Raw genomic sequence first — 27365 nt, forward strand, 5'->3', positions numbered from 1 at the left:
CCCTTATATACCCTCCTGATGTTTAGGCTGTCATCTGTACCAGCCAACCCTTATATACCCTCCTGATGTTTAGGCTGTCATCTGTACCAGCCAACCCTTATATACCCTCCTGATGTTTAGGCTGTCATCTGTACCAACCAACCCTTATATACCCTCCTGATGTTTAGGCTGTCATCTGTACCAGCCAACCCTTATATACCCTCCTGATGTTTAGGCTGTCATCTGTACCAACCAACCCTTATATACCCTCCTGATGTTTAGGCTGTCATCTGTACCAGCCAACCCTTATATACCCTCCTGATGTTTATGCTGTCATCTGTACCAGCCAACCCTTATATACCCTCCTGATGTTTAGGCTGTCATCTGTACCAGCCAACCCTTATATACCCTCCTGCAGTAAATGCCCTGATGTATTGTGACGCCACACTTCACTGCTACCAAGGTTTTACATTTTCCCACAAAACACACGGCGAAAGGTAGAGGATTGGCAATAATGTAAAACCTCGTCTAATCCACTGGGGAAATACAGGACTGTTTTCCAGCCAGCGTTATGACAGAATGTTAGTCGAGATAGAATAGGGAATCAAAATCTTCATTTCTTATTAATACTACATCCACAGGCTACTCCGTAATAATATAGGCTTCTCCATGCAAGTCAAATAACAGGTATGTACAGCGTGTTTTCACAGTGCTTTATTGAAATGAATAGAGATTGTTTCCCTCGCTGTGTATTTAGACGGACATTTCCTCTCGCTCTCTCTAGATAGCTACAACACATTGTCTATATTTCTCTCTTTCTCTGCCCCTCTCCCCACATAACCCAATGTATTTCCTAATTTCTGCAATACATTTGGTGCCAATATGTGAATTACATCAGCAGAAATACTGTACTACAAATGTATGCAAAAGATACAGTATGTCTTCTTTCATGTTCTTCCATTTTGCTGTAACGAGCATGTATTATCCCTGTAACTAGCGTGTATTATCCCTGTAACTAGCTTGTAACATCCATGTAACTAGCACGTATTATCCCTGTAACTAGCATGTATTATCCCTGTAACTAGCATGTATATCCCTGTAACTAGCGTGTATTATCCCTGTAACTAGCATGTATTATCCCTGTAACTAGCATGTATTATCCCTGTAACTAGCATGTATATCCCTGTAACTAGCGTGTATTATCCCTGTAACTAGCATGTATTATCCCTGTAACTAGCATGTATTATCCCTGTAACTATCATGCATTATCCCTGTAACTAGCGTGTATTATCCCTGTAACTAGCGTGTATTATCCCTGTAACTAGTGTGTATTATCCCTGTAACTAGCATGTATATCCCTGTAACTAGCGTGTATTATCCCTGTAACTAGCATGTATATCCCTGTAACTAGCGTGTATTATCCCTGTAACTAGTGTGTATTATCCCTGTAACTAGCGTGTATTATCCCTGTAACTAGCGTGTATATGCCTGTAACTAGCGTGTATATCCCTGTAACTAGCGTGTATTATCAATGTAACTAGCATGTATTATCCTTTTAACTAGCGTGTGTTATCCATGTAACTAGCATGCGTTATCCCTGTAACTAGCATGTGTTATCCCTGTAACTAGCATGTGTTATCCCTGTAACTAGCGTGTAGTATTGATGTAACTAGCATGTAACTAGCAGGTATTATCCCTGTAACTAGCATGTATTATCCCTGTAACTAGTATGTATTATCCATGTAACTAGCATGTATTATCCCTGTAACTAGCATGTATTATCCCTGTAACTAGCATGTAACTAGCATGTATTATCCCTGTAACTAGTATGTATTATCCATGTAACTAGCATGTATTATCCCTGTAACTAGCATGTATTATCCCTGTAACTAGCGTGCATTATCCCTGTAACTAGCATGTAACATCCATGTAACTAACATGTATTATCCCTGTAACTATCATGCATTATCCCTGTAACTAGCGTGTATTATCCTTGTAACTAGCGTGTATTATCCCTGTAACTAGTGTGTATTATCCCTGTAACTAGCATGTATATCCCTGTAACTAGCGTGTATTATCCCTGTAACTAGCATGTATATCCCTGTAACTAGCGTGTATTATCCCTGTAACTAGCATGTATTATCCCTGTAACTAGCATGTAACTAGCATGTATTATCCCTGTAACTAGTATGTATTATCCATGTAACTAGCATGTATTATCCCTGTAACTAGCATGTATTATCCCTGTAACTAGCGTGCATTATCCCTGTAACTAGCATGTAACATCCATGTAACTAACATGTATTATCCCTGTAACTATCATGCATTATCCCTGTAACTAGCGTGTATTATCCTTGTAACTAGCGTGTATTATCCCTGTAACTAGTGTGTATTATCCCTGTAACTAGCATGTATATCCCTGTAACTAGCGTGTATTATCCCTGTAACTAGCATGTATATCCCTGTAACTAGCGTGTATTATCCCTGTAACTAGTGTGTATTATCCCTGTAACTAGTGTGTATTATCCCTGTAACTAGCGTGTATTATCCCTGTAACTAGCATGTGTTATCCCTGTAACTAGCATGTAACATCCATGTAACTAACTAGCATGTATATCCCTGTAACTAGCATGTGTTATCCATGTTGCCACATGGAACCCCGGTGTAGTAGAGATCTCAGAGACAACTAGCATGTGTTATCCATGTTGCCACATGGAACCCCGGTGTAGTAGAGATCTCAGAGACAAGCAGTACTGCTGGCAGATCAATAGATGAAACGTAGCCTGGTTAGTTGGAGCTAATGAACTCATAAAGAGCTGGAAGTGGCATCAAATATTCATTATGCTCCTACTGTCCTCTTCCTCCTCCTCCTCCTCACCATCCTGACCTTTCTACTGTTCTCATGCCACTCCTCCTCCTCCTCATCCTCCTCCTCAGCTGTCTCATCACCAGAAGTAGAAAATACTGCATTGTTACCTATGTGTTTATAAACCTAAACAGAACAATTTATTCTCAACATTCCAATGGTGTAAAATCAATTGAGTAAGATGATCTTCAAATACATAATTATCTCGGTAATGGAGCCTTGTGTATGTTGATTATTATTGACCACTGGCTTGAGGTATCGGTGATTTGTGACTCTCCGTCTTCTACGACGCCATGAGCCAGGAAGCGGGTTGCTCTAAAAGCAATATAAATCAGAAATGTGTAGTTTTCTCCTGCACTCGCCTGCAAGATAACATTTGTCCAGTGAAAGCCCTCTAGCTCTCCGTCTCAAACTTCATTTACATTTTGACTCTTGGCAAGCTAGCGGGTTAGCGCCCGTCTCCAGCTCTGCGGGGATTAGTGAAGCACCTGTAGATTGGGCAAGAGACCAAAACAGAGTCCCAAATGGTACACCTTTCCCTACATAGTACACTTCTTTTTGGTCAGAAGTAGTGCACTGAATAGGTAACAGGGTGCCATTTGAGACTCATTCCCGAGTTCTCTCTCTGACCTGGTTGCCTCTGGAAGTAGCTCCCGTCCTGAAAGTGTTTGCCTGCTAAAACCCCTATTCCTCCACCATCTGAGCAGCTGCTCTTCTCAAACCAAGCTGTCAAGGTGCAGAAGGCTTCATAAATATATATTACATCAAATCACCACATATATTAAAATAGGGAGTTATCTCTTCTGGCCCTGATGTGATCCCACCGGAGCGCTCTCCTCTCTCTCTCTCTCTCTCTCTCTCTCTCATTCCCTCGCTTTCCTCTCTCTGTTCTCTCTCTGTATCTCTCTCTCTCTTCCCCTCCATCTGTCTCGGTCTCTCCTCTCTCTCTCATTCCCTCGCTTTCCTCTCTCTGTTCTCTCTCTGTATCTCTCTCTCTCTTCCCCTCCATCTGTCTCGGTCTCTCTCTCTCTGTCTCCCTCTCCCTCTCTGTCTTCCCCTCCATCTCTCTCGGTCTCTGTCTCTCTCTCTCTCTCTCTCCTCTCGCTTTCTCATTCTTGTTCTCGTTCTCTCTCTCGCTCCCTCTCTCTAGGCAACAACACCACATTGGCCTAGCAATATAGACAGAGGACAACAGAAGAGAACAGGTTTCATTTCATTGTGAACTGCCATTTCAATTACTTTGGTCCTCGTAGCTCCTGTTGTAGAGTCTACCTCCTGACCTCCTGGGACTCGGTTGTTGTCAGACATCTGGGCTCCACATCACTACATGTAGATTGGATTGAACGTATTCTCTCCATACAGGGGAGTGGTTTGTCATTGGGCAGTGTGGTCCAAACAGCAGGAGACAGGACAGTGTTACAGTAGTAGGTGGTACATCCTGGTGATAATGGTCATAAAGGAAGCTGCTGGTGTATATTGTTGGGAAAGGGACTGGTAGTAGACATCAAGGGAACATCTCAAATGGCACCCTATTCCCTACATAGTGCACTACTTTAGACCAGAGCCCTATTCCCTACATAGTGCACTACTTTAGACCAGAGCCCTATTCCCTATATAGTGCACTACTTTAGACCAGAGCCCTATTCCCTACATAGTGCACTACTTTAGACCAGAGCCCTATTCCCTATATAATGCACTACTTTAGACCAGAGCCCTATTCCCTTCATAATGCACTACTATGGACCAGAGACCTATTCCCTATATAGTGCACTACTTTAGACCAGGGCCCTATTCCCTACATAGTGCACTATTTTAGACCAGGGCCCTATTCCCTACATAGTGCACTATTTTAGACCAGAGCCCTATTCCCTACATAGGGCACTATTTTAGACCAGGGCCCTATTCCCTACATAGTGCACTACTTTAGACCAGAGCCCTATATAGTGCACTACTTTAGACCAGAGCCCTATTCCCTACATAGTGCACAACTTTAGACCAGAGCCCTATTCCCTATATAGTGCACTACTTTAGACCAGAGCCCTATTCCCTTCATAGTGCACTACTATGGACCAGAGACCTATTCCCTATATAGTGCACTACTTTAGACCAGAGCCCTATTCCCTATATAGTGCACTACTTTAGACCAGGGTCCGTGTAGTGTACTACAGGACCTTTGGAATGTATTCTCAGCAATACCACATAATGACAAAGCAAAAACAGGTTTGTATTTGTTGTGTGCAAATGTCTTAAATGAAAAACCAGAAATACCTTATTTACATAAGTATTCAGACCCTCTTCCAAGAGACTCGACATTGGTGCATCCTGTTTCCATTGATCATCCTTGAGATGTTTCTACAACTTGATTGGAGTCCACCTGAGGTAAATTCAATGGATTTGACGTGATTTGGAAAGCCACACCCCTGTCTATATAAGGTTCCACAGTTGACGTCAAAGCAAAAACCAAGAGATGAGGTCGAAGGAATTGTCCGTAAAGCTCCGGGACAGGATTGTGTCGAGGCACAGATCTGAGGAAGGGTACAAACAAATATCTGCAGCATTGAAGGTCTGGAAGGATACAGTGACGTCCAACATTCTTCAATGGCAGAAGTTTGGAACCACAAAGAGCTGTCCGCCTGGCCAAACTGAGCAGTTGGGGGAGAAGGGCCTTGGTCAGGGAGATTATATCATTATATATATATTTTTTTTTGTGTGTGTTTTTCATTTATCTAGGCAAGTCAGTTAAGAACAAATTCTTTTTTCCATTGACAGCCTACGAGGGAACAGTCAGCTAACTACTGTACCTTGTTCAGGGGTAGAACAACAGATTTTTACCTTGTCAGCTTGGGAATTTAATCCAGCAACCTTTTGGTTCCTGGCCCAACGCTCGAACCACTAGGCTACCTGCCACCCCAGGTAGCCTATGACCAAGAACCCAGTGGTCACTCTGACAGAGCTCTAGAGTTCCTCTGTGTAGATGGGAGAACCTTCCAGAAGGACACACATCTCTGCAGCATTCCACCAACCAATGTTGTTATGACTCAACAAGCAGCCTGGTCTCAGAGAAAGACGTATACCACTATATGTCCTCCAAGATGTATGATAAGTTATATCATCTAATTCGTATGGTATTGTACGACCACTATTACATTCATTATGTAACCAAACCTAATGTAATACACTGTACCATAGTAAATTGAGAGAAACAGATGTACATACCAAATCCTACTAATTGCCCTGAGGCCCGGTTGGAATTTCAGCCTGACCTTTAGCTTCCTAAGCTACAAAATGTCACATTTATAACTGTCATTTATCATAGTCGCTCACCTTCAAGTTCTACTCCCACAAAAGACAGATCAGAAAGACAGTAATTTATGTTCGCCATAAAAAAAATCCGCATTTTAATGTTAGTCTCTGTGAGATTTAATGGGATACTTCACACAGCTCTCAGCATATTACAATGGGATCATTTCATTTTTTGGGGTGACGGTGACTTGTTTGACATATTGTACATGTGGTCGTGACATATTTGACGTGGTACTGTGTGAAGTCTTCAGATTCCCACTAATAAGATGTGGTACAGAGGGAGACCATTAAGTCAGACCCAGGTAGGGTGCACCCTATTCCCTATGTAGGGCCCTATAAGTCAGACCCAGGTAGGGTGCACCCTATTCCCTATGTAGGGCCCTATAAGTCAGACCCAGGTAGGGTGCACCCTATTCCCTATGTAGGGCCCTATAAGTCAGACCTAGGTAGGGTGCACCCTATTCCCTATGTAGGTCTCTATAAGTCAGACCCAGGTAGGGTGCACTCTATTCCCTATGTAGGGCCCATAAGTCAGATCCAGGTAGGGTGTACCCTATTCCCTATGTAGGGCCCTATAAGTCAGACCCAGGTAGGGTGCACCCTATTCCCTATGTAGTGCCATATGGGCCTTGGTCAAAAGTACATTTAGGTCATTCAGCAGACCCTCTTATCCAGAGCAACTTACAGGAGCAATTAGGGTCAAGCGCCTTGCTCAAGGGCACAGACATTTTGTTTTCTTCAAGTTGGCTCAGGGATTCGAACCAGGGCCCTTTCAGTAACCCTCTTAACCGCCTGGCTACCTGCACTATATAGGGGAAAGGGTGCCATTTGGGACTCAAGCCCAGATATGATGGCTTGATGTAGTTGTAGTGTTTTTCGTATCATTAAAATGTGAAGACTGTTATCTTATCAAATCAATTCTCTAATTATCATTACGTAATTACTAATCGTGTAAATTTAATTAGCTAGGAGGTCGGGGGCACCACGGAAAATGTTCAGATTACAAAGTTATAATTTTCCAAATAGAACTCTTCAGATATTTCCTAATCTGATCAATTAGTCTTCTATTAATGAATTATTATTATTACCTTCGTCAGTCTCATCTGAACGTCGTAAAGTGTTGGTTATCTGCGCGAACCCGGCCTAAACCATGAATCTTCTGTACACCAATTGGCTTAATCATTTATTTACTAACTAACTAAATAATCACAGAAATGCACAAACAAACAGTAGATATTGGTTACTAACAATGATAGGGAAGGTCCCCTAGTGGGCGAAACCGATATGACAGCTTGGTAGACAAAGAAAAGGTGGTGTGGACCAATAAAGGAGCGGGAAAGACAAACTGGATCATGACACAGTGGATAATTATATTAATTGAAATGCTAATCCTTTCCACATGAACGCTCGCTCATTCGGGAATAATTGCAATCAATATATTTACGCTCGTATGTCGTTGTTGTCTTCTCTGTTGGAATCGTCGGTCCATCTGCTGGAGACTCAGTTCATCAGAGAGTCTCTGGTTACTTCCCCAGAAGTCACACTGTCTTTCATGGTTGTAGCTCTACTGGCGGCTCCTGATAGTGTCTGTTGTAATGGGTACATCAGGCGTCCATTGTTCTTAGAATAGATGTTTCGGCGGTTGGCGGTATTTGCATCCTAGGTTTACATCATTTCTAGCTGCAGTCTAGTAATTAGTATCTAAGATTTGCTCTTATTCTGTAGGGATCGATAGTCTCAGAGTTTAAAACCACTTCCAGCCATGTAGCCAATATTCAACAATCATTGCAACCTTAGCTTACACCGAGGTATGCGTGGTCTAATGTGAATTTGTTTTATTCGTAACAATAGAAAAGGGCAGTTCCATGACGCCAGATCATGTCTGTGATCAAGGGGTTGTGGCCACTGACTTGTTCAACTTGACAGGGAATACAATTCTCAAGTTAAACATCACATCATTTCACAAATAGTTTCATCTTTACTCATACATTTTATCAGTGGCGTGCCGTGGGCCTGGGGCCTGGGCCTTCAGTGAGGTACTACACAGTCCCACCCGAATTAATCCACCTCTTATTACCATCATTATGATGCCATGGCTCTAGACACTATACATTTAGACAGAAACGCAGTATAACCAGGCGTTGCGTCACCTTGAAATTGACAAATTGACATTTTTGGGTAAACAGTGTTTACCCAAAAACATGACACAATCAATGAGTCTTTTCAATATTTCCCTTCACCTTTTCATTGTGCAGCTCCGTTGCCCTGCGCGCTTGTTAGTTGAGCTGTAGATCCACTTCGGTGTCCCCAAAAGTTTTCAAAAGCACCATTGCTTGTAAGTGCCCAGCCGTACTTTGGTGTCTCGTTGCTGCCTTGGTTAGACAACTCAAGTTTGCAAAGCCAGTGTGGCTCCAAACACCAAATCGATCACTTGCAAATAATAGGCATTCCCAGCAGTACAGTTTGCAGTGCTTCTCGGAGCCTGTGAGCCATTGATAGCGCTCGTAGTTGGAACCCCTTTCCCGCCTGTGACAGGCTTTGTGGCGTCGGGCGACCTCTCCTTACAATGTCTAACTTTTCTTGAAAAGTTCGTCTTGAGAATGGCGTTATAATTATATCCTCGACCAAATCGATATCTTCTCCTCCTTCCGCCATTGTGGGTTGAAAAAACAGCTTAGTAGTACGTGAATTAATTCGTTTATCAAATTCAGTTTCCTAGATCTGCATAGACCTGCCCATAGGACCTGCCTCTCAATATTAGTAATCCAATCAAAAGACGTGCACACACTACGCCTGCTAGCTGGCTCCTGTGTAACACTGGAGCCAGCCAGCCAGCAGGCGTACAATAGCCAACTCTAAAGCTGATTGGTTGACACTAAATTTTCATTTCCATTCAGTATAAGCTACAAGCGCCCGCACTGTTGATTCTAAAGGCCTGAGGGCAGATTTTAGACCCCTGGCAACACATGATGGCTGAATATGATTGGATAAAAGATCTAACATAAAGACCAGCCCTCCAAATCTCAACCTGGGGCTGGAAGCAGTGCAACCAAGAGGAAAGCTATGAAATGAAGAGTATAACTCTTACTCTGGGGAATAATTTAATACATATTTGTGGGAAAATATATTTAAAAAAAAATTATATTCTGATGATGTTTAGGCCAGCAGAGAAGGCCTTGCTGGCCCTGACGGCCCACCACTGCATTTTATACAAGAAATAGATGCAAACCACATCATTGAGAAATGTACACATTCAGATATATAGTTGTGTGTGTTTCCTGTCCTCCATGAGGTCACCAAATGAAACACACTCGTCATACCCATCCCTTAAGTGTCCACGGACGCTTCCCACATTCTCAAAAGTGGACATATTGTTTAATTCTCCCATTTTGGGGATTTAGGAGTTCGGCCAAGTGAAATCCTTTGTTCACTCTGTGGTCTCTCTCTCTGCATGACCAGGGTTAGAGAGTCTCCACCAGGAATTTATGGCTTGAGATAACAGAACGTGGGTGTAAGAGAGAGAGAGAGGGGGAAGCCACGATTTACACCCAGATAGGGCCACGTCATGACAGTAGCTTTTGGCATGAAATGTTTACTAAGTGTCTGTTGAACCACAACAGCCTGACACAGGGAGATGAGAGGAATCCATATCAGAACACGACGGATCTCCATGCAGTAACAACCTGAGAAAGACCAGAGACAATACCTGAACGGATCAGTGGGACATTACATCACATCGTTAAGAGGATATATGGACTTGAGAGGGTGATGTAAGGGGCTGCGTCCTAAATGGCATCCTGTTCACTACGTTGAGCACTACTTTAGACCAGAGGCTCTGGGCAAACATGGATAGGGATTAGGGTGCCATTTGGGACTCACATTGGACTTGAGAGGATGATGTATGGTGATGTAGAGCCCACCCTCAGGGGAGATCCATCTTGTCAACAGACCACGGGACTCACGATGGCAGGGAATCAAAATCGAATCACATTTTATTAGTCACATGTGCCGAATACAACAGTGAAATGCTTACTTACAAGCCCCTAACCAACAATGCAGTTTTAAAAAATAAATAAGAATAATAAATAAAAGTAACAAGCAATTAAAGAGTGAATCCTATCAAACCACAACACTCTGGTTGTAATTAAGGACATGATGAAAAGACGGAATGTGGACATGAAGGAAAAATGAATTGTGTCTAATTGATTTGTAATTTTTCTGATCCTTTTGCATTGGGCCGTTCTAAAACAACTTCCAAAATACCTTCTCAAAATGAAAGCCTGGATTGCAATGTAAACGGCATCATTAACAAAATGGCATTCTGTTCTTCTATATCTTAAAAGTGCACTGACTAGTACAGGTACCCCAAATAACAACATGAAGTCAGATACGGTATCCAAAATAGTAATTCCCTCGACAATGTCAAAAAGACTTCTAGAATGACACGCACTGTCACTCTCTTAGTTCCACACGTTCCTCTGAATCATCAGCAGTTAATTCACAACAAATACAACATCGGACACTTTTATCCCCCTGAACACCGTGGGTGTTGCTGTGAGGTTAACGAGACAGTCAGTGGAATCACATACTCTTCATGAGGGATGAAATGGATGTTTTTACCAAGAAGGTCAGGAGTCAGGCTCAACAAAATGAGCATAAGGGGGGGGGGAGAGGACTGTTCAATCACACGGCACATGTCCATTTTCAACCCGGGACCTTGAACTTGCAAGGTGACTGGCCGTTTCAACAGCAACAACCCAACCAATCACCTTAATTCAACTGCACATCTCTAGAATTACTCATTTTTCAATGTTGTTACCAACCTGACAACATCCAATGTTAAAGTGTTTTGGTGCAAGTCTCCTGTTGTCATCAACGCAGGGTTAACTAGAAAGTCAGACTAATGCATTTGGAGCTGAAGATGTGAAAAAAAACATAATTTTGCCATCAACTGCCAGCTCCATGCAATTTCAGACGCAGATAGGTAGGCATGTTTTGCATATCATAGCACACACACACACAAAAGCATGGAGGCACACACACACACACACACAACAAGCACCATATCATAATGCAAGGTTAAGCGGATGGGGAGTAATTATGTCATTTGTAATAGTAATGTCTGCATCTTTCATATTTTATCTAAACATTGTTGTTCACAGTGATTAGATCTTTATGTGGTGCGTTCATCACACCCCTTCACCAACCTGAGATTAATCTGGACTGCATTGGGTTCTAGTATATACTGTCTGGGGTTCTACTATGTATACTGTCTGGGGTTCTAGTATGTATACTGACTGGGATTCTACTATGTATACTGTCTGTCTTAGTTGTAGTGTGTACTGTCTGGGGTTCTAGTATGTATACTGTCTGGGGTTCTAGTATGTATACTGTCTGGGGTTCTAGTGTGTACTGTCTGGGGTTCTAGTATGTATACTGTCTGGGGTTCTAGTATGTATACTGTCTGGGGTTCTAGTATGTGTACTATATGGGATTCTAGGATGTGTACTAGATGGGGTTCTAGGATGTGTACTAGATGGGGTTCTAGGATGTGTACTAGATGGGGTTCTAGGATGTGTACTAGATGGGGTTCTAGGATGTGTACTAGATGGGGTTCTAGGATGTGTACTAGATGGGGTTCTAGGATGTGTACTAGATTGGGTTCTAGGGTGTGTACTAGATGGGGTTCTAGGATGTGTACTAGATGGGGTTCTAGGATGTGTACTAGATGGGGTTCTAGGATGTGTACTAGATGGGGTTCTAGGATGTTTACTAGATGGGGTTCTAGGATGTTTACTAGATGGGGTTCTAGGATGTTTACTAGATGGGGTTCTAGGATGTGTACTAGATGGGGTTCTAGGATGTTTACTAGATGGGGTTCTAGGATGTGTACTAGATGGGGTTCTAGGATTTGTACTATATGGGGTTCTAGATTGTACTGTATGGGGTTCTAGTATGTGTACTATATGGGGTTCTAGATTGTACTGTATGGGGTTCTAGTGTGTGTACTGTATGGGGTTCTAGGATGTATACTTTATGGGGTTCTACTGTGTGTACTGTATGGGGTTCTAGTATGTGTACTATATGGGGTTCTAGTATGTGTACTATATGGGGTTCTAGTATGTGTACTAGATGGGGTTCTAGTATGTGTACTAGATGGGGTTCTAGTATTTGTACTCCACAGTGTTAACCATCATACTAACAGGATCAGCAGCTGTCTTTGAACCAGAATCAAAGTTGTAACCTTGACATTGAATATTAGGCTGAATTCTCTCAATGTTGTTTTTTTACCCCCATATCTTCCCAATCCAAACACACGTTAAGTGCAATTACTGAGCTTTAAGGAACCAAAACAACATCTAACAACATCTAACATGATAAATGAATTATTAACCAACCAACCGGCCAGTCCAGACGCTAAGGCTACTGGTGGGGCATTCTGGGTAAATACTTCACATTTGTTTAATGAATTCCTTTGACTAAAAGCAGAGTATTGATTTCAGTAATTGCTTTACAAATATGTTGGACATCCATGGTGGGTAATTAAAACAATATGTATGAACTATAAATCATCTGTAAAAGCACCAAAGTGATGCCCACTACAGGTCAATGGAGTGTGGCGCTGTTAAAAGCTGGACATTACTGCAACGGCCATGATACACTGGCAATCTTTTGAGGCCGTATTACCGAGGAATGTTGCCAGCAATGGATGCTGCAACTATTTTACATTGAAAATTAGAAACTTTTTACTATGTTGGGAATCTTGATCGGCAGCTCTTTGTAGGAATCTTCCAATCAGAGCGCAGATATCGGTCATGTGATCAGTTCCACATGGGGACCGTTTTTGAGCTGAAGCAGGAGAGAAAATCAACTCATGTGTGAGTGAAATACGTTGCTCCACCACAATATTACAACGTAATACTTTAATACGTACATAATGTGTTCAGTTTGTCATGTTTAACTGATGAAAATATCCAAGGATGGTGCACATACTAATCGATTAGCATGCTAACCGCAGCCCATGCTAAGTCAATGGGACAAACAGGCTAATTCGCTAGCTAGCTAGTCATGTAGATTTTACATTTCAGCTGTTTGAAGCAGGTGTACAAAACCTAAAGACGCCCCAAAAAATAAACATAAGGACTGGAAGCATAGAAATAACGCACATAGAACAAATACACCGCTTCTTAGACTTTCAATGAGAATCACAGATCTATAACTCTTATTTCTATGTGAATTTGGTCTGGTCGCCCAAAAAGTTACATATTGCACCTTTAAGAATCTAAGGCACTCTGTTCCCTATTTAGTGCACTACTTTTGACCTGGCCTCCATAGGGCCCTGGTAGAAAGTAGTGCACTATAAAAGGGAATATAGTGCCATTTGGGACGCAGAACATTGAGGCAAATATGAAAGGACAGGTTATAAGATTGGGTCACTTTATTTGGATCTTCTATAGATAGAAAATCCAGACTCGCTACAGATGGTGTTACTATCAACACAATATCTGTTGATAAGCAACTGCTTGATAAGGTTAGGGTTAGGTTATAGAACATATTACAAAAATAAATAAATCTTTACTACTAAATCACATAGAAACACATTGAATAACATTCACAAATGGCAAAACAGACAGACAATATAATAAATCATAAGAAATAAGGTTTTAAAATGTCTGTCTTGAATCTAGGATATATTTTTTTAATCTAGTAATATTTAGTTTTTTTTTTACGCACAGTATTTAACCCCTTTTTTGGGGTAGGCACAAAAGTACCTTCATGCTTCCATTAATTTTAAAAGAACCGGTAGCGGTTACCTTCAGACAAGTACCTTGACATTTGTGGGGGTTTAGAGGTGAACGGAGACCAGCATTATGTTCGTGGGAGTCTCCCCTTTCCATAGAGTGGTCATAACATCCAAGATGGCGTAGCAGTTAGAGTGGTCATAATAGTTCGGACACTACAGATGTTTTGTGAGAAGACCGATTTTACATCTACAACACGGATACCCTGCTCTGCTCTGCAACATGGATACCCTACTCTGCTCTACAACACGGATACCCTGCTCTGCTCTGCAACATGGATACCCTGCTCTGCAACACGGATACCCTGCTCTGCAACATGGATACCCTGCTCTGCTCTACAACATGGATACCCTGCTCTGCTCTACAACATGGATACCCTGCTCTGCTCTACAACATGGATACCCTGCTCTGCAACATGGATACCCTGCTCTGCTCTACAACATGGATACCCTGCTCTGCAACATGGATACCCTGCTCTGCTCTACAACATGGATACCCTGCTCTGCTCTACAACATGGATACCCTGCTCTGCTCTGCAACATGGATACCCTGCTCTGCTCTGCAACATGGATACCCTGCTCTGCAACACGGATACCCTGCTCTGCAACACGGATACCCTGCTCTGCTCTACAACATGGATACCCTGCTCTGCAACACGGATACCCTGTTCTGCTCTACAACACGGATACCCTGCTCTACAACACGGATACCCTGCTCTGCTCTGCAACATGGATACCCTGCTCTGCAACACGGATACCCTGCTCTGCAACATGGATACCCTGCTCTGCTCTGCAACACGGATACCCTGCTCTACAACATGGATACCCTGCTCTGCTCTGCAACACGGATACCCTGCTCTGCTCTGCAACACGGATACCCTGCTCTACAACACGGATACCCTGCTCTGCTCTGCAACATGGATACCCTGCTCTACAACATGGATACCCTGCTCTGCAACATGGATACCCTGCTCTGCTCTGCAACACGGATACCCTGCTCTACAACATGGATACCCTGCTCTGCAACACGGATACCCTGCTCTGCTCTACAACATGGATACCCTGCTCTACAACATGGATACCCTGCTCTACAACATGGATACCCTGCTCTACAACACGGATACCCTGCTCTGCTCTACAACATGGATACCCTGCTCTGCAACACGGATACCCTGCTCTGCTCTACAACATGGATACCCTGCTCTGCAACACGGATACCCTGCTCTGCTCTACAACATGGATACCCTACTCTGCAACACGGATACCCTGCTCTGCAACACGGATACCCTGCTCTGCTCTACAACACGGATACCCTGCTCTGCAACACGGATACCCTGCCCTGCTCTACAACATGGATACCCTGCTCTGCAACATAGATACCCTGCTCTGCTCTACAACATGGATACCCTGCTCTGCAACACGGATACCCTGCTCTGCTCTACAACATGGATACCCTGCTCTGCAACACGGATACCCTGCTCTGCTCTGCAACATGGATACCCTGCCCTGCTCTGCAACACGGATACCCTGCTCTGCTCTACAACATGGATACCCTGCTCTGCAACACGGATACCCTGCTCTGCTCTACAACATGGATACCCTGCTCTACAACACGGATACCCTGCTCTGCTCTACAACATGGATACCCAGCTCTGCAACATAGATACCCTGCTCTACAACACGGATACCCTGCTCTGCAACACGGATACCCTGCTCTGCAACACGGATACCCTGCTCTGCTCTACAACATGGATACCCTGCTCTGCAACATGGATACCCTGCTCTGCTCTACAACATGGATACCCTGCTCTGCTCTACAACACGGATACCCTGCTCTGCTCTGCAACACGGATACCCTGCTCTGCTCTACAACATGGATACCCTGCTCTGCAACATAGATACCCTGCTCTACAACACGGATACCCTGCTCTGCAACACGGATACCCTGCTCTGCTCTACAACATGGATACCCTGCTCTGCAACATGGATACCCTGCTCTGCTCTACAACATGGATACCCTGCTCTGCAACACAGATACCCTGCTCTGCTCTGCAACACGGATACCCTGCTCTGCTCTGCAACATGGATACCCTGCTCTGCAACACGGATACCCTGCTCTGCTCTACAACACGGATACCCTGTTCTGCTCTACAACATGGATACCCTGCTCTGCAACACGGATACCCTGCTCTGCTCTACAACACGGTTACCCTGCTCTGCAACACGGATACCCTGCTCTGCTCTGCAACACGGATACCCTGCAACGCGGATACCCTGCTCTGCTCTACAACACGGATACCCTGCTCTGCAACACGGATACCCAGCTCTGCAACACGGATACCCAGCTCTGCAACATAGATACCCTGCTCTGCAACACGGATACCCTGCTCTGCAACACGGATACCCTGCTCTGCAACACGGATACCCTGCTCTGCAACATAGATACCCTGCTCTGCAACATAGATACCCTGCTCTGCAACATAGATACCCTGCTCTGCAACATAGATACCCTGCTCTGCAACATAGATACCCTGCTCTGCAACACGGATACCCTGCTCTGCAACACGGATACCCTGCTCTGCAACACGGATACCCTGCTCTGCAACATGGATACCCTGCTCTGCAACATAGATACCCTGCTCTGCAACACAGATACCCTGCTCTGCAACATAGATACCCTGCTCTACCAGAGAGAGAGACAGAGAGAGTAATTACTATGATATAAGCTGTTAGCTACATATATTTGCATGATCTCAATGACAGATTCTCCGTTTTAGAGCTAGTCGTATCAGATCCTGGTGTCAGGAACTAGCAGAGCAGGGGATAAATCTACCCAGCGCCTTGTCTGGCCCACACCCACACTATGATTACATCAAACGGAAGAATTAGTGGCTCCCTTTATCACCAGGCCTGAGTACCAAATGGCACCCTATTGTAGGCCCTGGTGAAAAGGAATGTCACTATATAGGGAAGAGTGGACCATTTGGGACGCAGTCCTCTTCAATCCCCTCCCCCACCACCACCATGGTCATTTATAAGCTAACGTACAGATCTGAAATGATCTTCCCTTGGCTGTGGTCTACGCTCCATAAATCTATTATATAGAGCTTTGGCTGTTAAGTCTTCTTTATCAGGCCACGTCACACACACATTCATTTCTCCAAGTATATGTCATTCCCATTCCCACAATCATGGCCTGTTGAAGACACGGAATTATTATTTTAATTGTTATGTTGAAATCACAAAACAATGCTTTTAACGTTACCTTAGGTCATTGTATAACATCAGTGTAAGTGTTAAATAGATAGTGACTAGTGAATGGATTAGTGAGTTCCAGTACATTACGATATATGGAACGTCTCAAATAAAGTCTGACAATATAAAAGCGTATTGACATTGAACTAACAGGACAGGTCTGATTGATGTCTTTATGCATGTACTGTATATGTCCAATCCACATCTGTGTTCCACAACTATGTTCCTTTTGTGTCATATAAATTGACCCTATGAAAGGTCAGAACAGCTGAGGTCATCTATGGAACTCTCTACAGCCTGCTGAACACTACTGATGCCAATTCAATTTAATGTCTTTATATTCCATTTCTCTCAGTGCTCTTAAAATCAACAGGAATTCATGTTAAAGACCCAAATAAATACACAGAACAATACGTTCTATAGGTTCCAAGTGAACTGACCTTCGACGGTACCCGTTTAGCTTGTCAATAGAAGCTGTTTGAAGTCTCTGCACACTTTTCCATCCTCCATTTATATAAACACACACTTCACAGAACAATGATGTCCTACTATCAACGTCCTGCAGTTCCAAGTGATTTCTTCACCTCACGTCTGACGTCTGTAACAAAGTGGACTTATTCTGCTCGGGGGAGAATGAACATTTCGATATCTCTCGACAAGATCCTCCATTCCTAGTGAAGTAACTATAATCCTATTGGCTTCTGAGTCCTACCTGTCAAGTCATGTGACACACGGGAATGGCTGAGGTGGTCAGAGGAGGTCAAAAAGCTTGTATGGATTTTTCAAAATGGCATCACAACAAGAACCCTCCTAACTGACTGTGGCCCTGCTTCTCAGAGATACAGGCTGTGTCCCAAATGATACCCTACATAGTGCACTACGTGGTCAAGAGTAGTGCGCTATCCAGTGAATGGGATGCCGTTTGGGACGCGTGCTTGGTGTGTGAATAGGTATCATCAGACACATCAGTCGGTCTGTACAGGTGGAAAGAGCAGGCTGATTCCCTATCAACAGGCCTCTCCTCTCCAGCTCCTCTAAAAGCCTTATTGATCTACCTGAATGAAGAAGAGAGGGGGGGGGGGGGGGGGGGGGAGAGCGAGAGAGGGAGAGAAAGAGGTGGGATGAGAGAGGGAGAGAGGGAGGTAGAGAGAGAGAGCGAGAGAGAGGGAGAGAAAGAGGTGGGATGAGAGAGGGAGGTAGAGAGGTAGAGAGCGGTGGGATGAGAGAGGGAGGTAGAGAGAGCGAGTGAGAGGGAGAGAAAGAGGTGGGATGAGAGAGGGAGAGAGAGGTAGAGGGAGCGAGAGCGAGAAGTGCAGATTTTAACGACCTTCCTTTCTCTCATTTTTATCAGAAAAACATGGAAATGTGGCTTAGAGGAACAGCAGTAAGAATAAGCTTATTAAGGGAAATAAGATTATATGAATTTAAATAAATTGCTGCTTTAAATCCTAACGATTAATTACATTACCACGTAGAAATTAAGGTCTGAGACCCTCAGGATACTAGACTACTGGAGTAGAGAGGGTCTGAGGCCCTCAGGATACTAGACTACTGGAGTAGAGAGGGTCTCTGAGACCCTCAGGATACTAGACTACTGGAGTAGAGAGGGTCTCAGGATACTAGACTACTGGAGTAGAGAGGGTCTCAGGATACTAGACTACTAGAGTAGAGAGGGTCCCTGAGGCCCTCAGGATACTAGACTACTGGAGTAGAGAGGGTCTCTGAGATCCTCAGGATACTAGACTACTGGAGTAGAGAGGGTCCCTGAGACCCTCAGGATACTAGACTACTGGAGTAGAGAGGGTCTCTGAGACCCTCAGGATACTAGACTACTGGAGTAGAGAGGGTCTCTGAGACCCTCAGGATACTAGACTACTGGAGTAGAGAGGGTCCCTGAGACCCTCAGGATACTAGACTACTGGAGTAGAGAGGGTCCCTGAGACCCTCAGGATACTAGACTACTGGAGTAGAGAGGGTCTCAGGATACTAGACTACTGGAGTAGAGAGGGTCTCAGGAGACTGACATGGATGGAGAGAGGGTCTCAGGAGACTACTACTGGAGTAGACAGGGTCTGAGACCCTCAGGATACTAGACTACTGGAGTAGAGAGGGTCTCAGGATACTAGACTACTGGAGTAGAGAGGGTCTCAGGATACTAGACTACTGGAGTAGAGAGGGTCCCTGAGACCCTCAGGATACTAGACTACTGGAGTAGAGAGGGTCTCAGGATACTAGACTACTGGAGTAGAGAGGGTCTCAGGATACTAGACTACTGGAGTAGAGAGGGTCTCAGGATACTAGACTACTGGAGTAGAGAGGGTCTCAGGATACTAGACTACTGGAGTAGAGAGGGTCTCAGGATACTAGACTACTGGAGTAGAGAGGGTCTCAGGATACTAGACTACTGGAGTAGAGAGGGTCTCAGGATACTAGACTACTGGAGTAGAGAGGGTCCCTGAGACCCTCAGGATACTAGACTACTGGAGTAGAGAGGGTCTCAGGATACTAGACTACTGGAATAGAGAGGGTCCCTGAGACCCTCAGGATACTAGACTACTGGAGTAGAGAGGGTCTCAGGATACTAGACTACTGGAGTAGAGAGGGTCCCTGAGACCCTCAGGATACTAGACTACTGGAGTAGAGAGGGTCCCTGGGACCCTCAGGATACTAGACTACTGGAGTAGAGAGGGTCTCAGGGAGACTAGACTACTGGAGTACAGAGGGTCCCTGAGACCCTCAGGATACTAGACTACTGGAGTAGAGAGGGTCTCAGGATACTAGACTACTGGAGTAGAGAGGGTCTCAGGATACTAGACTACTGGAGTAGAGAGGGTCTCAGGATACTAGACTACTGGAGGAGAGAGGAGACTCAGGAATACTAAGACTACTGGAGTAGAGAGGGTCTCAGGATACTAGACTACTGGAGTAGAGAGGGTCTCAGGATACTAGACTACTGGAGTAGAGAGGGTCTCAGGATACTAGACTACTGGAGTAGAGGGTCCCTGAGACCCTCAGGATACTAGACTACTGGAGTAGAGAGGGTCTCAGGATACTAGACTACTGGAGTAGAGAGGGTCCCTGAGACCCTCAGGATACTAGACTACTGGAGTAGAGAGGGTCTCAGGATACTAGACTACTGGAGTAGAGAGGGTCCCTGAGACCCTCAGGATACTAGACTACTGGAGTAGAGAGGGTCCCTGGGACCCTCAGGATACTAGACTACTGGAGTAGAGAGGGTCTCAGGATACTAGACTACTGGAGTAGAGAGGGTCCCTGAGACCCTCAGGATACTAGACTACTGGAGTAGAGAGGGTCCCTGGGACCCTCAAGATACTAGACTACTGGAGTAGAGAGGGTCCCTGAGACCCTCAGGGTAAAAGACTACTGGAGTAGAGAGGGTCCCTGAGACCCTCAGGATACTAGACTACTGGAGTAGAGAGGGTCCCTGAGACCCTCAGGATACTAGACTACTGGAGTAGAGAGGGTCCCTGAGACCCTCAGGATACTAGACTACTGGAGTAGAGAGGGTCCCTGAGACCCTCAGGATACTAGACTACTGGAGTAGACAGGGTCCCTGAGACCCTCAGGGTAAAAGACTACAATGTCAACCATTGGTGGGAAAATGCGCATGTATTCTTAATGCGGATTTTAGAATATTCACATTAAAATCTGTGGCCGATTGGATGGAAACCTAGCTAGGGCCGCCTAGGTCAACTGTAAGTGCTATTATTGTGAAGTGGAAACGTCTAGGGGCAACAACGGCTCAGTCACAAAGTGGTAGGCCACACAAGCCCACAGAACGGGACCGCTGAGTGCTGAAGCGCGTGGAGCGTAAAAATCACCCGTCCTCAGTTGCAACACTCACTACCGAGTTCCAAACTGCTTCTGGAAGCAACGTCAGCACAAGAGTGGAGTGGTGTAAAGCTCGCCGCCATTGGACTCTGGAGTGATGAATCACGCTTTACCATCTGGCAGTCCGACGGACTAATCTGGGTTTGGTGGATTCCAGGAGAATGCTACCTGCCCTAAGGCGTGGTGTGGACTGTAAAGTTTGGTGGAAGAGAAATAATGGTCTGGGGCTGTTTTTCATGGTTCAGGTAGGACCCCTTAGTTCCAGTGAAGGGAAATCTTAACGCTACAGAATACAATGACATTCTAGATGATTCTGTGCTTCCAACTTTGTGGCAACAGTTTGGGGAAGGCCCTTTCCTGTTTCAGCATGACGATGCACAAAGCGAGGTCCATACAGAAATGGTTTGTTGAGATCAGTGCGGAAGAACTTGACTGGCCTGCACAGAGCCCTGACCTCAACCCCATCAAACACCTTTGGGATGAATTGGAACTCCGACTGCGAGCCAGGCCTAATTGTCCAACATTACGGCCCGACCTCAATAATGCTCTTGTGGCTAAATGGAAGCAGGTCCCCGCAGCAATGTTCCAACATCTAGTGGAAAGCCTTCCCAGAAGAGTGGAGGCAGTTATAGCAGCAAAAAGGGGACCAACCAATTTAATGCCCATGATTTTGGAGTGAGATGTTGGACGAGCAGGTGTCCATATACTTTTAGCCTTGTAGTGTATCTGTCATCATCTGTAAATAGCGCTCCTAAACTAGAGGTTGTTACAATGGTGGCTCTAACCCCTTCCAGACCTAAAACATCCATTTAAAGATAACCAAACAGGGAGGGTTATAGACTCTAACCACATATTAATCAAACTGTAATTGTCTGTCAAGTTGGAGCTGGATCAACATCTGTATTATCATGGGCAGGGCTCCAACCCCCTGCAGGAATCAATGTCAATTATGTTGAAATCCATAGTCATGCTATCAAATGGAAATGGAAAGACTTTTATATTATACACGCAAACAATGGGAACGTAATACACTACGCAATTAAATCGTCCATTTAAAATAACCAGTCCCTCAGAGTTGGCAGTATTTCACGAAAAGGCAATAAAGTCATGGCTATTAGGAACTTTAGCACATTAGAATATATGTCACGTTGTATAAATGATTAGAGACAGGCGCAGGAATACGTAATGGAGGGTGACTCTCACCCAACAATACAACATGCCATGAAAAGGCACAGGGACGAAGCCCAAAACTAAGACGTATACAAAAACTACAGGGATGGAACCCAAACAAAAGAACGAGGTTAAACCTTTAATAAATACACAGGACGAGACCCGTAATAACAATTACACGGGACGAGACCCGTAATAACAATTGCACGGGACGAGACCCGTAATAACAATTGCACGGGACGAGACCCGTAATAACGATTGCACGGGACGAGCCCCGTAATAACGATTGCACGGGACGAGACCCGTAATAATGATTGCACGGCACGAGACCCGTAATAACAATTGCACGGTACGAGACCCGTAATAACAATTGCACGGTACGAGACCCGTAATAACAATTGCACGGGACGAGACCCGTAATAACAATTGCACGGGACGAGACCCGTAATAACAATTGCACGGGACGAGACCCGTAATAACGATTGCACGGGACGAGACCCGTAATAACGATTACACGGGACGAGACCCGTAATAACGATTGCACGGGACGAGACCCGTAATAACGATTGCACGGGACGAGACCCGTAATAACGATTGCACGGGACGAGACCCGTAATAACGATTGCACGGGACGAGACCCGTAATAACGATTACACGGGACGAGACCCGTAATAACGATTGCACGGGACGAGACCCGTAATAACGATTGCACTGGACGAAACCCGTAATAACGATTGCACGGGACGAGACCCGTAATAACGATTGCACGGGACGAGACCCGTAATAACGATTGCACGGGACGAGACCCGTAATAACGATTGCACGGGACGAGACCCGTATTAACAATTGCACGGGACGAGGCCCGTAATAACAGTTGCACGGGACGAGACCCTTATTAACAATTGCACTGGACGAGACCCGTAATAACGATTACACGGGACGTGACCCGTATTAACAATTGCACAAAACACGCAGCACGGAAGCCGAAACAACAACACAGGTACTCACAGGACCAACGGAGATGGTAACAATAACCGACAAGACAACGGCGAACAGAGGGCACATATATACAATTACGAATCAGGGGGAAATAGGAACCAGGTGTGCGTAATTAGACAAGACAGTCCGGGGTTGGTGGTAATGAACCATTTCAGTGACACCTAGAAGCCGGTGACATAGAACTCCGGAACTGGTACACGGAATGAGCAGCAGTACCGGAGGGATCCGTGACAGTATAGGAATAGTTATATGGGGGGAGTTATATGGGGGGAAATTATTATTATATGCATCAATTATTATCAAAAGACCCCAACTTTTTGCCAGGACTGAGTGGTTCTTGATTTAATATCGCTCTCCTTTCATGTTCTTGTTGATTCCTTGATCATATCATTAAATCTATCTGGGGTTGAAAATCATGTAGGCCTACAGCTTAAACAATTAACCCTTTAGTTTAGTTCCAAGTTGAGCTTAAACAATTAACCCTTTAGTTTAGTTCCAAGTTGAGCTTAATGAAAGATCAACTCCTCTATCAGAAAGCATGCCTTAAAGCCATGTCAGATAAATCACATCAATCTTGTGTTGTCTGTCGTGTTATGAAGGACATCTATATAAACCGCATCATTCAACCATGGCAGTAACAATAACACAACGGCCATGTCAATACAGACGTCTGAAATGGTTGCATTGTGCTCCCTGTGAAATCTGTAACTCACCATTGATTCTGTTACCCGCACGTATTTCCTCAACGCCAGCTATTCAATACATGCCACAACATGCAAGCTTTTAGTCTCTGTGATAAAGAAAATAACATGGGTTATGTTTCAAATGGGTTTAAGTCAAACTGCGATTGCTGTACATTATCCAAATCGATTCATACAGTATAAATAAGTGGATTTAGTGTTGGTAATCTACAGCTCTGGCGTGACCATACGTACACCACACCTCTACTCCCATTCGCCTCTCTGCAGCTGTCTAACAAAGCAACGAGGACGTACTGCTATTGGTTCTGCCATACGTACACCACACCTCCATTAGCCTCTCTGCAGCAGTCTAACAAAGCACCGAGGACGTACTGCTGTTGGTCCTGCCATACGTACACCACACCTCTACTCCCATTAGCCTCTCTGCAGCAGTCTAACAAAGCAACAAGGACGTACTGCTATTGGTTCTGCCATACGTACACCACACCCCTACTCCCATTAGCCTCTCTGCAGCAGTCTAACAAAGCAACGAGGACGTACTGCTGTTGGTCCTGCCACACGTACACCACACCTCTACCTCCATTAGCCTCTCTGCTATTGGTTCTGCCAGTCAGAGACAACCCGGTATGTGTCCCAAATGGTACCCTATTCCCAATCCCTACATCTCCACAGTTGCATTATGCATGAGATAATGTCCATGGGTGAGACCTTGGTATGTGGATCAATGTGCAGGGTGGTCCAGCCGTGGTGTGTTTTTGTTTACAAGATTCTACATTTGTTCTAATCGGATGATTTTTTAAAAACGTGATTGACAAGGTCCTGTGGTAGACTAGTGTCCTGTCCAGGGGGTGTACTGGTACATCAAGCTGCCTCACTACAGAAACAGGAGATAGCCTAGTGTCCTGTCCAGGGGGTGTACTGGTATATCAAGCTGCCTCACTACAGAAACAGGAGATAGACTAGTGTCCTGTCCAGGGGGTGTACTGGTACATCAAGCTGCCTCACTACAGTAACAGGAGATAGACTAGTGTCCTGTCCAGGGGGTGTACTGGTACATCAAGCTGCCTCACGACAGTAACAGGAGATAGAGTAGTGTCCTGTCCAGGGGGTGTACTGGTACATCAAGCTGCCTCACTACAGTATCAGGAGATATACTAGTGTCCTGTCCAGGGGGTGTACTGGTACATCAAGCTGCCTCACTACAGAAACAGGAGATAGACTAGTGTCCTGTCAGGGGGTGTACTGGTATATCAAGCTGCCTCACTACAGAAACAGGAGATAGACTAGTGTCCTGTCCAGGGGGTGTACTGGTATATCAAGCTGCCTCACTACAGAAACAGGAGATAGACTAGTGTCCTGTCCAGGGGGTGAACTGGTACATCTAGCTGCCTCACTACAGAAACAGGAGATAGACTAGTGTCCTGTCCAGGGGGTGTACTGGTACATCTAGCTGTCTCACTACAGTAACAGGAGATAGACTAGTGTCCTGTCCAGGGGGTGTACTGGTACATCTAGCTGTCTCACTACAGTAACAGGAGATAGACTAGTGTCCTGTCCAGGGGGTGTACTGGTATATCAAGCTGCCTCACTACAGTAACAGGAGATAGACTAGTGTCCTGTCCAGGGGGTGTACTGGTATATCAAGCTGCCTCACTACAGAAACAGGAGATAGACTAGTGTCCTGTCCAGGGGGTGTACTGGTACATCTAGCTGTCTCACTACAGTAACAGGAGATAGACTAGTGTCCTGTCAGGGGGTGTACTGGTACATCAAGCTGCCTCACTACAGTAACAGGAGATAGACTAGTGTCCTGTCAGGGGGTGTACTGGTACATCAAGCTGCCTCACTACAGTAACAGGAGATAGACTAGTGTCCTGTCCAGGGGGTGTACTGGTACATCTAGCTGTCTCACTACAGTAACAGGAGATAGACTAGTGTCCTGTCCAGGGGGTGTACTGGTACATCTAGCTGTCTCACTACAGTAACAGGAGATAGACTAGTGTCCTGTCAGGGGGTGTACTGGTACATCAAGCTGCCTCTCACTACAGTAAGACGAGCCGTTGTACGAGCCGTTCTGGCTCGTACAAGCCCAGGCTCGTACAAGGCTACTTACTTACAACACGGAAGATCCTGGAAAATCTGTCAAACATGGAATGGTACAATATCGACTGCGGGCAAATACCTTTCTTAAGACCCTGATTTTACTAAATCGTTTCCAAACAGCACGTGTACCTCTCAGGTCATCGAGTCAATGAGCATCATGACGTAAATGTCTAGAATATCACATTTAATATTTCACAATAGCAGTTGAATGACGACCAATGTTCGTCTGGTCTGCCAGGGTGAGTTAAGACAAGGGGTCTGTGATGCACGGACATCTCCCAATCTAATTAACCTTCACACAACACTAATTAATTAAATCTCAACAAGGTCAACCTCTTTAATAGGGACAATTAAGCACCATCCCTGTATGACAGGAAGACAACAGCTTTAAACCAACGCTCTGGTATGACAGGGAAACAGGGACTCTGGGGAATTGTGGTGCTTAGAGAGGTACTGTAACCTGACAACGTTAGAGAGAGGTACTGTAACCTGACAACGTTAGAGAGAGGTACTGTAACCTGACAACGTTAGAGAGAGGTACTGTAACCTGACAACGTTAGAGAGAGGTACTGTAACCTGACAACGTTAGAGAGAGGTACTGTAACCTGACAACGTTAGAGAGAGGTACTGTAACCTGACAACGTTAGAGAGAGGTAATGTAACCTGACAACGTTAGAGAGAGGTACTGTAACCTGACAACGTTAGAGAGAGGTACTGTAACCTGACAACGTTAGAGAGAGGTACTGTAACCTGACAACGTTAGAGAGAGGTACTGTAACCTGACAACGTTAGAGAGAGGTACTGTAACCTGACAACGTTAGAGAGAGGTACTGTAACCTGACAACATTAGAGAGAGGTACTGTAACCTGACAACGTTAGAGAGAGGTACTGTAACTGACAACGTTAGAGAGGTACTGTAACTGACAACGTTAGAGAGGTACTGTAACCTGACAACGTTAGAGAGAGGTACTGTAACCTGACAACGTTAGAGAGGTACTGTAACCTGACAACGTTAGAGATGTACTGTAACCTGACAACATTAGAGAGAGGTACTGTAACCTGACAACGTTAGAGAGGTACTGTAACCTGACAATGTTAGAGAGAGGTACTGTAACCTGACAACGTTAGAGAGAGGTACTGTAACCTGACAACGTTAGAGAGAGGTACTGTAACCTGACAACGTTAGAGAGGTACTGTAACTGACAACGTTAGAGAGGTACTGTAACCTGACAACGTTAGAGAGAGGTACTGTAACCTGACAACATTAGAGAGAGGTACTGTAACTGACAACGTTAGAGAGAGGTACTGTAACCTGACAACGTTAGAGAGAGGTACT

The 27365-nt window shown here is 44.7% G+C and overlaps 1 protein-coding gene across 1 annotated transcript in view; it reads left to right on the plus strand.

Annotated features, from left to right (window-relative positions):
- Positions 1-378: 378 nt before the first annotated feature.
- The window catches only part of LOC139572888 (galectin-1-like), a 68231-nt gene continuing 41244 nt past the window's right edge, over positions 379-27365 (plus strand). Inside the window, exon 1 of the mRNA XM_071395735.1 lies at positions 379-666. The gene's annotated coding sequence lies outside the window, so the exon portion shown is untranslated. The remainder of the gene's footprint in view (positions 667-27365) is intronic.

This window comes from Salvelinus alpinus, chromosome 4 (assembly GCF_045679555.1).
Source record: "Salvelinus alpinus chromosome 4, SLU_Salpinus.1, whole genome shotgun sequence".
Classification (NCBI taxonomy): Eukaryota; Metazoa; Chordata; class Actinopteri; order Salmoniformes; family Salmonidae; genus Salvelinus; species Salvelinus alpinus.